The sequence below is a fragment of the Salvelinus alpinus genome, chromosome 14 (genome assembly GCF_045679555.1).
Source record: "Salvelinus alpinus chromosome 14, SLU_Salpinus.1, whole genome shotgun sequence".
NCBI classification, from domain to species: domain Eukaryota; kingdom Metazoa; phylum Chordata; class Actinopteri; order Salmoniformes; family Salmonidae; genus Salvelinus; species Salvelinus alpinus.
The window spans coordinates 29,719,944-29,735,520 of NC_092099.1; the positions used below are offsets into that span (position 1 = coordinate 29,719,944).

Below are 15,577 nucleotides of genomic sequence, written 5' to 3' on the forward strand. Positions count from 1 at the left end.
TGACCTGTTCGGAGAGCTCCTTGGTCTTCATGGTGCCGCTTGCTTGGTGGTGCTGCAGACTCTGGGGCCTTTCAGAACAGGTGTGTGTATATGTATGTATGTATGTGTATATAGATCATGTGACACTTAAATAAAGTCCACCTGTGTGCAATCTAACTAATTATGTGACTTCTGAAGGTAATTGGTTGCACCAGATGTTATTTAGGGGCTTCATAGCAAAGGGGCTGAATACATATGCACGCACCACTTTCCCATTTTTTAGAATTTTTTTAAACAAGTTGTTTTTTTCATTTCACTTCACCAATTTGGACTGCTTTGTATATGTCCATTACATGACATCCAAATAAAAGTCAATTTAAATTACAGGTAATGCAACAAAATAGGAAAAACGTCAAGGGGGATAAATACTTTTGCAAGGCACTGTATGCTGAGGAAAACCTAGTGTATTTACAAAGAAATTAGTTCTGCCTGAGCCTTAGAATAGCAAAACCACTCTGTCTTTCCTGTTGTAGCTAGATATACTCACATCAGTCTTAAACACACACACACACACACACACACACACACACACACACACACACACACACACACACACACACACACAGCAGGAACTGTCAATCACCCTCTCCCTCCAATCACACACTAACGAGACGCTAATTGGGCCGCTTGCTGACATTCCTATCACACAGAACAAACACGCAGCACCCACCACCCAACACACACACAAGCAACCACTAAAGCCATGTTCACACTGGCAGTTTGAAGTGACTCAAAAAAAAAAAAAATGCATATCTGATTAGAATCTGTTATTCTTCCTGCCAAAAAGCACATGTAATCGGATATTTCAAGCCACAAATCTGATTATTGGCCATGAGGCTTGTGTCTAAACGGTCAAATCGGATTTATTTGTTTTTTAGACTGATATTTGGCATATTTTGTTGTGTTTATATTTTTGTTGAATATAAGCATGCCTACGTACATACAGAACAAAACAGAACAAAGATATAAACAACACATGTAAAGTGTTAGTCCTATGTTTCATGATCTGAAATAAAAGATCCCAGAAATATTTCATACACAAATAGCTTATTTCTCTCAAATGTAGTGACCAAAACATGCACAATGGGTGACATGTTTAGTGAGTATGCAGGCCATGGAAGAACTGGGACATTTTCAGCTTCCAGAAATTGTGCACAGATCCTTGCGAAAAGGAGCTGTGCAATATATTCTGAAACATGAGGTGATGGTGGCAGATGAATGGCACGACAATGGGCCTCAGGATCTCGTCACGGTATCTCTGTGCATTCAAATTGCCATCGATAAAATGCAATTGTGTCCGTAGTTTGTAGCTTATGACTGCCCAAACCATAACCCCACAGCAACATGGGGCACTTTGTTCACAACGTTGACATCAGCAAACCGCTCGCCCACACGACGCCATCTGCCCGGTACATTTGAAACTGGAATTAATTCGTGAAGACAACACTCCTCCACCATGCCAGAGGCCATTGAAGGTGAGCATTTGTCCACTGAAGTCGGTTACGACGTCGAACTGCAGTCGGATCAAGATCCTGGCGAGGACGACGAGCACGCAGATGAGCTTCCCTGAGAAGGTTTCTGGCAGTTTTGCAAATAAATGTCATTTGTGCAAACCCACTGATTCATCAACTGTCTCGTCTCAGATGATCCCGCAGGTGAAGAAGCCGGATGTGGAGGTCCTGGGCGGGCGTGGTTACCTGTGGTCTGCGGTTGTGGTGCCGGTAGACGTACTGCAAAATTCTCTAAAACGAAATTGGAGGCAGCATATGGTAGAGAAATTAACATTAAATTATCTGGCAACAGCTCTGGTTGACATTCATGTAGTCAGCGTTTCAACTGCATGCTCCCTCAAAACTTGAGACATCTGTGGCATTGTGTTGTGTGACAAACTTTCACATCTTAGAGTGGCCTTTTATTGTCCCCAGCACAAGGAAGCACCTTTGTAATGAGCATGCTGTTTAATCAGCTTCTTGATATGCCACACCTGTCAGATGGATGGATTATCTTGGCAAAGGAGATATGCTCACAAACAGAGATGTAAACAAATTTGTGCCCAACTTTTGAGAGAAATAAGCTTTTTGTGCGCACAGAAAATTTCTAGGATCTTTTATTTCAGCTCATGAAACATGGGACCAGCACCTTACAAGTTATATTTTAGTATATAGAGATAGATATACAGTATATCTATACACACACACACACAAAGAGCAGCCCCAGCAAAACAAACACGTATACGGTAATGGATAATCGGAGAGGTTCCTCTCCCTCTATTAAACTAGCTGATCAGTTAAACAACAAATGTGCTTCTTCGGTAAAGAGCCGCAGATATAAAGAGTGATTTCCACATTTAAAAAGAGGCAACTTAATTAAGTTTGGGTTTTGAAGTGCGGGTGTTTCTTTCATTTTTTTTTTTCAACACGCCTTGCGCACAAACTACCCTTTCTTAGCCCCGCTGGCTGTAAAAGGCCTGCAGATGTTTCAGCCTCATTTATGCAAATCTAATATCGCAGCTCAGCCGCAACAGAGCAGTCGCGCTCTCTCTCCCTCTAAATCATTTTAAACACTATTTGTTTACACTCTCCCTTGCTTTTCTCTCCTCTGCAAGACCATGATTCACTCACACACACACACACACACACACACACACACACACACACACACACACACACACACACACACACACACACACACACACACACACACACACACACACACACACACACACACACACACACACACACACACAGCTAAACCTGGATAACCACTGGAACGGCATTCTAGACACACCAGTCTTGCAAAATGAAAACATATTTACATGTAGCATGTGTCAACCTAGCCTGGATTTCATACAATGCAATAGCACCCCACACACTCCAATTTCAACTGTCAGTACACACACGAGACAATAAAGACAGAAAATACCTTTGACAGACAGAACACAGGCGATAGCAGAGGGAACATTCATCTGTACACTATGCAGCTCCCAGTTCATTTCACTAGTCCTTCCAACCAACATGTCTGAGACAGGGGGATGCCTTTCTCTTCCTGCTCTGATTGGCTGACAGCTGACACCTGGGATCTCACCTGTTTAGGTGACTTCCTGTACCCGGTGCCAGACAGACAACACGCCCTGGAGATAACACACACGGAACGCACAGAATTCTTGGAACTCAGGGTAACGGCTAAATATAGCGCTGTGACGCCAAGGGAGAGGTTTGTGACATACAGGTAACTGTTAAAATAATGGAAACACTTGAGTAAATGAGGGATACAAAGTATATTGAAAGCCGGTTCTTCCACACAGGTGTGGTTCCTGGGTTAATTAAGCAAGTAACATCCCATCATGCTTAGGGTCAAGTATAAAAATGGTTAGTGCTATCAGGATCTTTGGGAAGTCCCTAACCTTAACCATTTCAATGGGGTAGGGGATGTCCAAAGGACCCCGGATAGCACGTACCGAATAAAAATGCTGGGTAGGCCATTATTTTAGCTACCAGGGATTTGCCCACATATAAATACAATGCCCCCCATCCACAGGGGAAAGGGTGGTCACTGAATGTTATCATGCTCATCAAACCAATGTAGACCATATGCCATGGCCGTCTCAGTCACCAGATCTCAACCCAATTGAACACTTTTGGGAGATTCTGAGACCACCATCAACAAAGCACCAAATGATGGAATTTCTTGTGGAAGAATAGTGTCACATCCCTCCAATAGAGTTTCAGACACTTGTAGAATCTATGCTGAGGTGCATTGAAGCTGTTCTGGCTCGTGGTGACCCAACACCCTATTAAGACCCTTAATGTTGGTGTTTCCTTTATTTTGGCAGTTACCTGTACATACACAAACACATTCATACGCACACACACAGTTATGAGTGAGATCTTGTTCCTTGTGAATGTGAGCCATGTCAAATGTTTACAGTGAACTCTTCGACTGTTCCGCATACTTAACTCACACATTATCATCGGCTTTAGCACACACACACACGCGTCTTTCTCTCTCTCTCCGTCTCTATCGCTTTACCCATCAATGTGCCTGTCTCTAACCATATTAAACTCAACAGATCTAGCTAGTAATGGCCTCTTATAAAGAAAGACTTGCTGTAGTGATGCACACCAGCATCCAGGGCCCTCACTCTCCTCCCCACTGTTACGCTGTAATGTCATGTTTAGGACATGACTATGATCACATCACTCACCATGTCCATCATTGTCATGATATAGATGTGGCCATCCCTGCACCGGGAAGAGAAACGTGTGTTACTCCAAAACCTGCAGGCAGAAGAGACAGAAAAGGTTACACGAGACACACAGCTGACTCACGACTGACACATCTGCTGTCTGAGCCTGGGCACGGTGCCATGTGTGTGTGTCAGCCAAGCGGGCAGCAGGACTGGCACTCAGCAGCTCGTCTGCTGCTCTGATCTCTGGCTCACACACTTCATCACACATTATCCCTCTCTACCTCACTCACACCCCTCTCTGTTTCTGTTTGAGGGTGTAATATAATTAGTAACATATGATAATACAAAGCACACACTAAGATACAGCAACTCACACACTATCACTTTCCTTAACACACACACACACAGTTATATCCATCTCAAATACTGGTACACACACACACACACACACACACACACACACACACACACAGAAGTTGATAACAGACTGAAGTATAATCCTTAACATTCTTTGTTTATTCATGGAGTAGGTACTATAGGTGGAGAGATATTGATTTGATATTTCCGACTGCAACTCCAGTGCTTTCAACACACTAGCTCCTGTCTCCTCCCCCCCTTTCCCCTCCCTCAGCCATGTTCTCCTTCCATCCCTCAGGTCGCTCCCACACTCGGCCACATTCCTCCATAGCTCATGCCGTGAGGACTCCCTGCGGCTCAAAGCATTGTGGGAACAGTCGAAGGGAGCCTTTGGAGGCCCTGTGCCCCACAGAGACAGACAGAGGGAACACACACTCCTCTCTACTCCCAAGGAACCGGGTAGGCCCGGCTAAACGTTGGCAACATTGAAATAGCGCAATGCAAATATTAAAAAATATTGCCATTTGATGTGCAAAAACAACAAAATAAAATGTGTTGGTGCATTACACACATATAAACATTCCAGTCTATCATGTAAACATTTATGATGGTTTGTCGTACAGCTGGATATGGTGATGTTAAATTTATGTGGTCCACTTCTATACTGTACACCTCCCCTCCACCCAATCCTTTTCTGGTGAGCAGCAGGAGCATGTAGTAATGCCTGAAAGAGAGACCATGTAATTGATTAGTGATCCTGGGGAATGGGAGGCGCATGGGGACAGAGAGCAGATTTAGCTGAGCTCAGAAACAGAACATGCAATGTGGCCTGTCTGGCTGGTGTCTCACACACATTACATACTGCACATACACGTCTCCAATAAGGTCCTACTGACCAAACGTATACAATAAATGGTGTAGAGGTCATATTTGTGCAAGTAATTATTATCTTAGATGATCACAAATTCACACACACAACCTTCTCTTCTCTAGGCCAACATTAGCACTGTGGAGAGAACATGAGTCAGGGTCTGTCCCTGAATTAACCCACTTTAACCTGGTGTTTCATTCCCATGGGATTTTTTAAAATACTGGCAAAGACCTGCCCAATTAAATGCACAGGCAGACACAGAACTACACACACACACAGCATTCGGAAAGTATTCAGACCCCTTGACCTTTTCCCAAAGAAATATACGTTTCAGCCTCATTCTAAAACGTATTAAATTGTTTTTTCCCCCCTCACCAATCTACACAATACCCATAATGACAAAGAAAAAACAGGTTTTTAGAAATGTTTGCAAATGTATTATAAATAAAATACTGAAACATCACATTTACATAAGTATTCAGACCCTTTACTCAGCACTTTGTTGAAGCACCTTTGGCAGCGATTACATCCTCGAGTCTTCTTGGGTATGACGCTACAAGCTTGGCACACCTGTATTTGGGGAGTTTCTCCCATTCTTCTCTGCAGATCCTCTCAAGCTCTGTCAGGTTGGATGAGGAGCGTTGCTGCACAGCTACTTTCAGGTCTCTCCAGAGATGTTCGATGGAGTTCAAGTCCTGGCTCTGGCTGGGCCACTTAAGGACATTCAGAGACTTGTCTCGAAGTCTTGGGGTCGTTGTCCTGTTGGAAGGTGAACCTTCACCCCAGTCTGAGGTCCTGAGCACTCTGGAGCAGGTTTTGATCAAGGATCTCTCTGTACTTTGCTCCCTTCATCTTTCCCCTCGATCCTGACAAGTGTCCCAGTTCCTGCCACTGAATAACATCCTGCAGAGATGGTTGTTCTTCTGGAAGGTTCTCCCATCTCCACAGAGGAACACTGGAGCTCTGTCAGAGTGACCATCGGGTTCTTGGTCACCTCCCTGACCAAGGCCCTTCTTCCCCCGATTGCTCCGTTTTGCCGGGCGGCCAGCTATAGGAAGTCTTGGTGGTTCCAAACTTCTTCCATTTAAGAATGATGGAGGCCACCATTTTCTTGGGTACCTTCAATGCTGCAGAAATGTTTTGGTACCCTTCCCCAGATCTGTGCCTTGACACAATCCTGTCTCGGAGTTCTACGGACAATTCTTTCAACCTCATGGCTTGGTTTTTGCTCTGACATGCACTGTCAACTGTGGGACCGTATATAGACAGGTGTGTGCCTTTCCAAATGATGTCCAATTAATTGAATTTACCACAGGTGGACACCAATCAAGTTGTAGAAACATCAAGGATGATCAATGGAAACAGGATGCACCTGAGCTCAATTTTGAGTCTCATAGCAAAGGGTCTGAATACTTATGTAAACAAGGTATCTTTTTTATTTTGAATACATTTGCAAAAATGTCTTTACCTGTTTTCGCTTTGTCTTTATGAGGTATTGTGTGTGTATAGTGATGAGGGGAAAAAATGTTTTAATCCATTTTAGAATAAGGCTGTAACGTAACAAAATGTGGAAAAAATCAAGGGGTATGAATACTTTCCGAATGCACTGAGAGAGAGAGGAGGGGAGGGAGAGAGAAGAGAGGGGAGAGAGAGAGAGGAGTGGAGGGAGAGAAGGGAGAGAGAGAAGAGAAAGAGACGGGTTGGCCTACAACGTCACAAAAATTATGCACATGGAAGTGGCTAGAAGCGTTGCTATGATTCTGAACGGTCAGATAGCTAGCAACAACGGCACGAGGCGTTGTGGTGACAAGAGGCCCTGTGGGGAATCGTACGTGGATTGTTTCAGCTCATTGTTTCTTGTTATTGATACCATGTCTTGTTATGAGGTGTTTTGACAGATTTTAAAAGATATCATGTAGATGTAAGCCCAAGGAAGAATTGCATTGTTATTGATTACTGCATTGTTGGGTTTAGCGCTTGCAAGAATTTCACTGTACTTATGTATGTGACATTAGAACTTGAAGACCCCAGGAAGACCTCATCTTTCAAGCTGAAGCACATGATGCTTCTCTCCCTCTCTCTAAACACACATTTCTCTCCTACTGTTTGACCCCAAAATGTTTACTTGAGAAGCCACGAAGTAAACAAAATAGGAAACATTAGGCCAATTCACTCAGGAGAATTTTTTTGTTGTTGTCCATAATACATCCGTATCCATTTCATCATGTCGTCTTCCTTGCTGTCGTTTTTGGTTAAGATTAGATGACAGTGTGGATAGTTTTCTCAGGCAGAAAGCTTTGACCCTCCAGTGTTCTCAGTATGTACAGATCATAGATAGTGCTGCCAGCCCAAAACAATCCAGCCCATGTTCAACAGGCATTGAAGCAGGCAAAGGTAGTATGTGTGTGTGTGTGTGTGTGTGTGTGTGTGTGTGTGTGTGTGTGTGTGTGTGTGTGTGTGAGAGAGAGACAGACAGATACAGACAGACAGACTATAGTGATTGATAGGTTACCTTGGTTGGTCCCCAGCCCCCTCAGCAGGGCCTCATATGGAAATACAGCCCGCGGGTCCTCAGAGCCACAACCTTTGAACCCTGACTCCTCCCACTCAGACAAAGACAGGCTGAAGGCAGGAGTTGATCCTTGCTCTGTCACTGGCAACACCCTCACAGGTCACTGCAGCCAAACACACACCTAAGAGAGACAAAGTTTTACTCAACATCCAATCATTTTGACTTGTTGCAAAAATACTTGTAACACTGCCAGGAGCGATACAACAGCAGCAATTACTCAAATGTAAACTAGTTCAGCCCCTCTTCAGTAGAATACATTAGATCTAGGAACTAGTTATCCCTCTCTAGAACTAGCCTAGTTCAATGATTAAATAGTCTCCAGCCTTAGTCCTGGAGAGATACAGGGTGTTCAGAATTTTCTTCCAGACCAGAATTATTACAACTTCACAAATCAACTTATCAGCAATAGTGTATTAGTTGATTCAGATGTGTTAATGTTGGGCTGGAACAAAATAAGCACTATCCAGGGCCAGGGTTGGTGGGGAATACTGGATTAGTAGAGAAAAGACTTCAGTCCAGAAGGGACAGATTAGGGTTCAGGTGTGTGGACTCTAGCCAATCAATAATATGAATTGATCAATTACGTGCCTGGGAGAAACAAACCACAACCCTTGACACACAGTCATGCAATGCCACTTAATCATATATCTGGCCTTGGTTAGTTTAAATATCTGGCATCCTGAGTGACATCACTTGATTTCAAATGTCCCAATTGCAGAATAGACTATACAAGAGGCTACAACCAGATAGAGTAATATAGAGCTGGCACTGTAGTATTGCGGTAAACTAGCTAGACAGTTATAGCCATAAATACACCGTAAAAAAATAATTGTAGGCCTAGTTTGCAAACGAGTGAAAAACTCCTGAAACAAACGAAATAAGTGACCCCATGAAATCTCAGCGTCTCACTGGCTAACGTTTGGCGTCCTCAGTATTTCAGGGCGCTCCAAACTCCAACTTTTTCCTCCTAAAATAAGTTGTTCCTGTTTCGCCCAAGAACTGGGGGAAGGGAATACTACAGCTCTCTCACACAGCCCCGGCCAGCGCAAACAAAGTCGGCCCCGAGAGGGGGGCTCTCACGGCTGTTGCCACTCGCCACAACCCTGCTTGTCCAAATCAGCGCCCACAGACAGACAATACTTAAAAAGGGGAAACATTTTAAGCTTTGTCTAATAGAAAAATATAGCCACTCCCACGACAAGCAGTGTTACAATTTCAACTTCAGTACAGTAACAATGTAGAATGTTATCGTCACCGAATTCACTTGATCTCAATACCACGTAGGATAGGTTCTCTGTGTGGATAGCCTAATAGGGTAGGCTACTAAGGATAGGATAGGCTAGGCTATACGTTTGTTAGGCCTATAGTGGACCTACAATAGCCTACGCCTTTTTCAAGCAAATATACATTGTGTTGTATATTGCTTGCGCCGAATTGTATTGAAGAATGTGGCACATGCATGCTGCACCGTAGGCTATTTTCATTTTCGAGAGGCAAGATTGGTACTCCAGTAAAGCGTAAAAAAACATATTCCTCCGCGCGTAATATCATATCCTGTCAACGTTGTGTGGAATAATCCGCTATAATCACAAGAAAAAAAATCACCGTTGATGAGAAGAAACGATCTTTTCTTGTCAGACCGGGTACGCTGGGTTTTGTGGCCATCCTTCGGGGACAGAGGTAGGTAGAGCGGATACTGGACTGAGATGTCCCCGGGAGGAGGACCCCCGTGTAGCCTTGCCAGGAGGTGAGCGGCCACAGCGACACTTTCCCCGAAAACTCACCTGGAATAACTCATCGGGTTTGCTTTGCTTAGTAGGCTACGTTCTATAGCCTAATTGTAGCGATGAAATAGCTACATTATTCGACCAACGTTATAAACAGAAATGTCTCCCCCCCCTTCGCCGTAGCTTCCAGCGGTCCTACTACATTATATCCATAACCAAGATTTCCTGCTGTCTCCCCCGCCCGTTCCAGCGTGTTGGTTTAGTCCGAATTCTATGTAGCAATTCTAGGTCAGGTCTATGTGCCAGTGAGAAAATGTAACTTTCGGAGAAGGGGACAAGAAATGACGTCTCAAGACAGAATACGGGCAAGTAGGCTGTTGAAAATTAGAATATTCAACTGGTTTGACGTGAAACCCATTAAACTGTGTGTACGTGGGCTACACAGATATTATACCATTACCTGCACAATAAAACACACAGCATTCACAGCAGACTGTATGTAGCCTTTTGAGTCTATCCTCATTAAGAATCTACTTCAACCAAACTCCCTTGTCTCCCCTCTTTCTCCTCCTTTTCTGCAATGTCTTTTCATTTGAATCCTACACTAGGTTGAATCCTACTCACAGAATCCTACACACAGTTCAATGTGTCTACATTTTGTAGAAACATTGATTCAATTATTAACGTGTTAAAAAGTCTGACACAGAGGGAAGGTGATATTAAGAAAAGAGTGACTTATAAAATATGCCTATACCAAAAGAGTGACTTCTAGGATATGCATATATGAAAAGAGTGACTTATAAGATATGTTTATACCAAAAGAGTGAAGAAGAAGATAAGTGTACATTTCTCCATAATACATAGCCTGCACACAGACACACACACACACACCAACAAGATGTCATAGTTTCCCTTCTAAATGTTACATTTTATGGATGAATGACACACACATACACTCAACTGTGCACAAACACACCAACTGATTCAAACCCCAGTTGTTATAATTAAACATTTGGATTATATTTGAAATGTACTGTATCTTGATTAAATATTGAAGAGCACCAATCTCAGATTGCTTGTGCTTAATGTTTCTCTTCTCCTATGAGGCCCCTGACAGCCCCCTGCCCCCTCTCTTTCTTAGTGTGTGTGTGTGGGTTCTGATGGACCAGATGATGATTGTTGTGCAGAAAAGTGAGGTAATAATACTTGCATTTTTTACCCATGAGGCTATGACAGAGATTATTCCTGAATGACTATCTCCACTTAATTATCATCCTGTGTGTGCATAACATAGTACTTGTCACATGCAAGACAAACCCTTTTCACATAATACCATTGCAATAACATTGCATCAACCTAACCACATCCACCAAACCATTCAACAGCCGTTGTACTGTGAGAGTGACAGGGGAGAGTTGTCCTAATACCCATTATTCTCTACCAGCAATCTGACACAGAGAGCGAGAAGAAAATCCCACAATATAAAAAGTGGGACAATGCTTTTGTTCATCTGAAGTGCTTTTACTGATTGGAACGATTACAATTTATGCTTTGGTTCATTTAACCTATTAAATTTGTATGAAATCAAATAACAAATTTGACAGATCAATGTGATTTTTTAAAATTCAATGACTGCTTCTAAATCGCTTTCACCACCTCAAGGCATGCACATTGAATAGCAGTGGGGGCAATGTAGCAGCAACAGCCTATTAGAAGAGTTGGAGGCGTGGCTTTCAGTTTGTTATTTTTGCCCAATCATGAGAGTGAATGTCATTCCAATTAATGTGGTCTATTGTAGTCATTATTCAAACTAATTTTGTACACTGTCAGCATCTGTAAGGATACAAGTGCATGTGATATTAAAGAGCCCATAAGGTTTCTATGTTAAAGGAATACTTCCCCAGAGTCAGGTGAACTCATGGATACCATTTTTATGTCTCTTTGTCCAGTATGAAGGAAGTTTCATGAGCCAATGCTAACTATTATTAGCACAATGAGTAGAAGTCTATGGGTATCTGCTAGCATGCTAACAGATACCCATAGACTTCCAGTCATTGCGCTAGGGATAGTTAGCAAACTGCACGCAGGGACATAAAAATGGTATCCACGAGTTCATCTGACTGGGAAACTAGATAAAGGGCTTCACTGCCAAAATCCCGAAGTATCCCTTTAAGGTAGTCAATGCTTGGTTACCATAGTGTGGCTACTAAATGTGAAAGTCTTGTGAAAAGAATATGTTTGGAAACATTATTTCAAGTTATTTAATTAACCAACTCAATTTCTTGATTTACAGGGAATGTATTTAATTGCTTGTAACTCAATTGAAGACATTTTGTTAGATCATTCCAAATTTAAAAGTGATTTTGGAACAAGATTTTTTTTAAACTGGGTTGTATTTATATGAAATATCAGTTTGTATTAGTTATTTATTAGGTTTAATCAAAGAGGAAAAGTAAGTTGAGTGTTGAAAGAAATAGGTTGCACCTTGAAATATAGGTTTGGTAATCATCAAACAAAACATTTGGCATTGAATCATATATTTGGTTTCAACAAATATAGTATTTTTCAATTGAGAAAACCTAGCTAACTCATTTACTTGTAAACAGTTGAAGTAATTTTTTACCGTGCATGCTTTTAGAGGAGGAATAGTAAACAACAGAGCTGAGAGAAATGCCAGGGGACTTCAGAACTCCACAACAGCTCATAGGACACAGCTGATGAAATGATTGAAGCAGCCTGTTGATAGTGCTATAAAATAATCCACAAAAAATAACACAGAGACGGGAGTAGTCTCCAGATACTTTACTGTCATCTGGAGTGTTCTGATGAGTGGATGAGTGAAGAGGGTATCTGTACAGGAGAACACAGACTGCAGGACAGGGGTCGTGTCTTGTGTCAGGGTTGGGTTTCTTTGTCATGAACACAGAAATGATGTCATATAAGAGAGGGACGAGCCGAGTGAAACACGGAAGTCAGAAAATAATCCAGAGATATTCTGTGTTTAACTGACATTCTCAGATTCACTCGCTGTCCTTTTACACACAGATACAGACAAGTGAACAACAGAAGCTAAATAAATAAATAAAAATATAAACTTGAATAACAGAAGCTCCCCTGGGTTCTTAGACTAGCCCTGCATATTTGTGACTTTTGACTGAGGCCATGGTTCTATTAGACATGTTGGTGCATGTTAGTGCCGATCTGTGACAGAGCATAAAACTGTATACAGATCTCTCTCTTTCTCCCCCTCTGGTTTTACACTGAGTGTACAAAACATTAGGAACAATTGCTCTTTCCATGACATAGACTGACCAGGTGAATCCAGCGGAAAGCTATGATCACTTATTGATGCCACTTGTTAAATCCACTTCAATCAGTATAGATGATGGGGAGGAGACAAGATAAATAAGGATGTTTAAGCCTTGAGACAATTGAGACATAGATTGTGTATGAGTGCCATTCAGAGAGTGAATGGCCAATACATAATATGTTAGTTCCTTTGAACAAGGTGTGGTAGTAGGTGCCAGGCACATAGGGTTGTGTCAAGAACTGCAACGCTGCTGGGTTTTTCATGCTCAACATTTTCCCATGTGTATCAAGAATGGTCCACCACCCAAACGACATCCAGCCAACTTGACACAACTGTAGGAAGCATTGGAGTCAACATGGGCCAGCATCCCTGTGGAACGCTTTCGACACCTTTTAGAGTCCATGCTCCAAAGAATTGAGGCTATTCTGAGGGCAAAAGAGTGGGGTGCAACTCAATATTAGGAAGGTGTTCTTAATGTTTTGTGCACTCAGTATAAGCCTAGACTGTGTGTGTGTGTGTTTGTGTGATAAGTCCACTGTTTATTAACAGCAGACTGGCAGTATTCCCAGACTAGGATGCATTAGACATGCACATTAGCAGAGCTTTCCAGGCCGCTGTTCTGACTCTCCAGCGTTCCCACTCTGGCTGCTTCATTGGCTGATAAGTTGGAACACACTGAGGAAACAGGACAACAAGCTCCACCTCCTGTCCTAAACTCAAACAAAATATGTATCATATATTTTGATTTGGGCCTACGTACATAAAAATTGGTGGAATACTTTGGTGATTCCTTGACTGGTTCAGTGTGTGTGTATTTGTTGGTGAAGGTGTACGTTCATGAGTGTTGTGGTCTGTTATATATGTGTCTGATCAGTCTTTGTCTCGGTCTGACCATCTGTATTTGTGTGTGTGTGTGTGTGTGTGTGTTTAAGCAGGACACCAACATTGAGTCTTCTCACATTACCATCTGCATTATTTAAGGCTTTAGTAAATTCTGCTATGCAGGGAGACATGCTGTAGACACACTGACAGGGAAAGGGGGGGGGGGGCGGAAGAGAGAGGGAGAGAGAGAAATCTTCTTATTAAGGACCTATAGAGAACAGTACTCACGGTGCTGCTCTCCAAGACCAGATGAGGCCATACTAATCGATGACCTATTCACGCCCCAGCCTGCCCAGTGAGGGGTCTTCAAGGATCCGCCATACATGATGGGAAGAGGCGGTACCCGGTCCTTGCACTGCTGTTCCTAAAAGGAGCTCGGTTGGCTACTCCACACACATGAAAAGGGGCTTTATTGTCAAAGTAGAGGGATTTTTCCTCACCAACCAACACAATGACTCTCATTTCAATGCCCCTTCAATACAGAAAGACACAATAGACATAACAGGCCCAAAACACCTCATCTTTGCTAACAGAAACCCATCTATAGCCATGCCTGTATCCTCAGACTTGTCCCTGCTGTTGATGTTTTGGTTCTGGAGGTATCGGATTTGTTTATTGAGTTCATTAGCGTATTCTGCAGTGGTGAGAGCAGCCTCACTCAACAGGGTTATCAAAATACTGAGACAGTGAGCTCACTCACACACCGATGAGGTCACACAATGGAGCTCCGCTGTCAGACCAATCATCAGGCAGCCATTATCATGGTTTGCAGTGTTGCTATGAGTAACAGTCAAGCAACACTACAGAGATCCTCACTGATGGTTAATACAGAATCTTCTATTCTATTTTATAGTTTTCCTGGATTCTACAAGCACTAGGCCTATAAGATCCACTAGATTCTGTTTTATTGACCTTTCTCCCTTCTTTCTTTCTCCCACTGTTGAAATTGAATCCATTTCACTGTTATGTGTCTCTTCAAACTGAAAATACTCATAGCACTTTTTCACCAACAGTCACATGAATTGAAATGGATTTTATTCCTTTGCTCTCATTTATAGTATCTCTCCATCCTGCTTTCCTTCCCTATCCCTCTCTTTGTTGAGTCTCTCCCAGCAGTCTTTTTTGTCTGTTCTGTTCCCCTCTGCAGGTACAGTGCCTTCAGAAAGTATTCATACCCCTTGACTTATTCCACATTTTGTTGTATTACAGCCCAAATTGAAAATGTATCGTTTTTCTCACCGATCTACATACAATAAATACCCCATAATGAAAAGTGAAAACTTATTTTTTGAAATTGTTGCACATTTATTAAAAATGAAGTACAGAAATATTGAATTTACATAAGTATTCACACCCCTGAGTCAATACTTTGTAGAAGCACCTTTGGCAGCGATTACAGCTGTCTTTCTGGGCAAGTCTCTAAGAGCTTTCCACACCTGGATTGTGCAACGTTTGCCCATTATTCTATTCAAAATTCTTCAAGCTCTGTTAAATTTTCAGGTCTTGACATAGATTGTCAAGAAGATTTAAGTCAAAACTGTAACTCGGCCACTCCAGAACATTCACTGTCTTCTTGGTAAGCAACTCCGGTGTAGATTTGGCCTTTTTAGGTTATTGTCCTGTTGAAAGG

General features: G+C 42.4%; 1 protein-coding gene across 4 annotated transcripts in view; it reads right to left on the reverse strand.

Annotated features, from left to right (window-relative positions):
* LOC139538730 (B-cell CLL/lymphoma 9 protein-like) overlaps positions 1 to 15,577 on the reverse strand; it is a 64,538-nt gene that overhangs the window by 24,668 nt on the left and 24,293 nt on the right. For 2 of the 4 annotated variants that reach the window (XR_011667792.1, XM_071341117.1), the window contains exons 1-3: positions 9,634 to 9,978; positions 7,969 to 8,149; positions 4,244 to 4,316 (exon numbers count right to left, since the gene is read on the reverse strand). The gene's annotated coding sequence lies outside the window, so the exon portion shown is untranslated. Of the gene's footprint in view, positions 1 to 4,243; positions 4,317 to 7,968; positions 8,150 to 9,633; positions 9,979 to 15,577 lie in introns of those variants that run through there. The other 2 variants (XM_071341119.1, XM_071341120.1) reach the window with 2 other exon arrangements.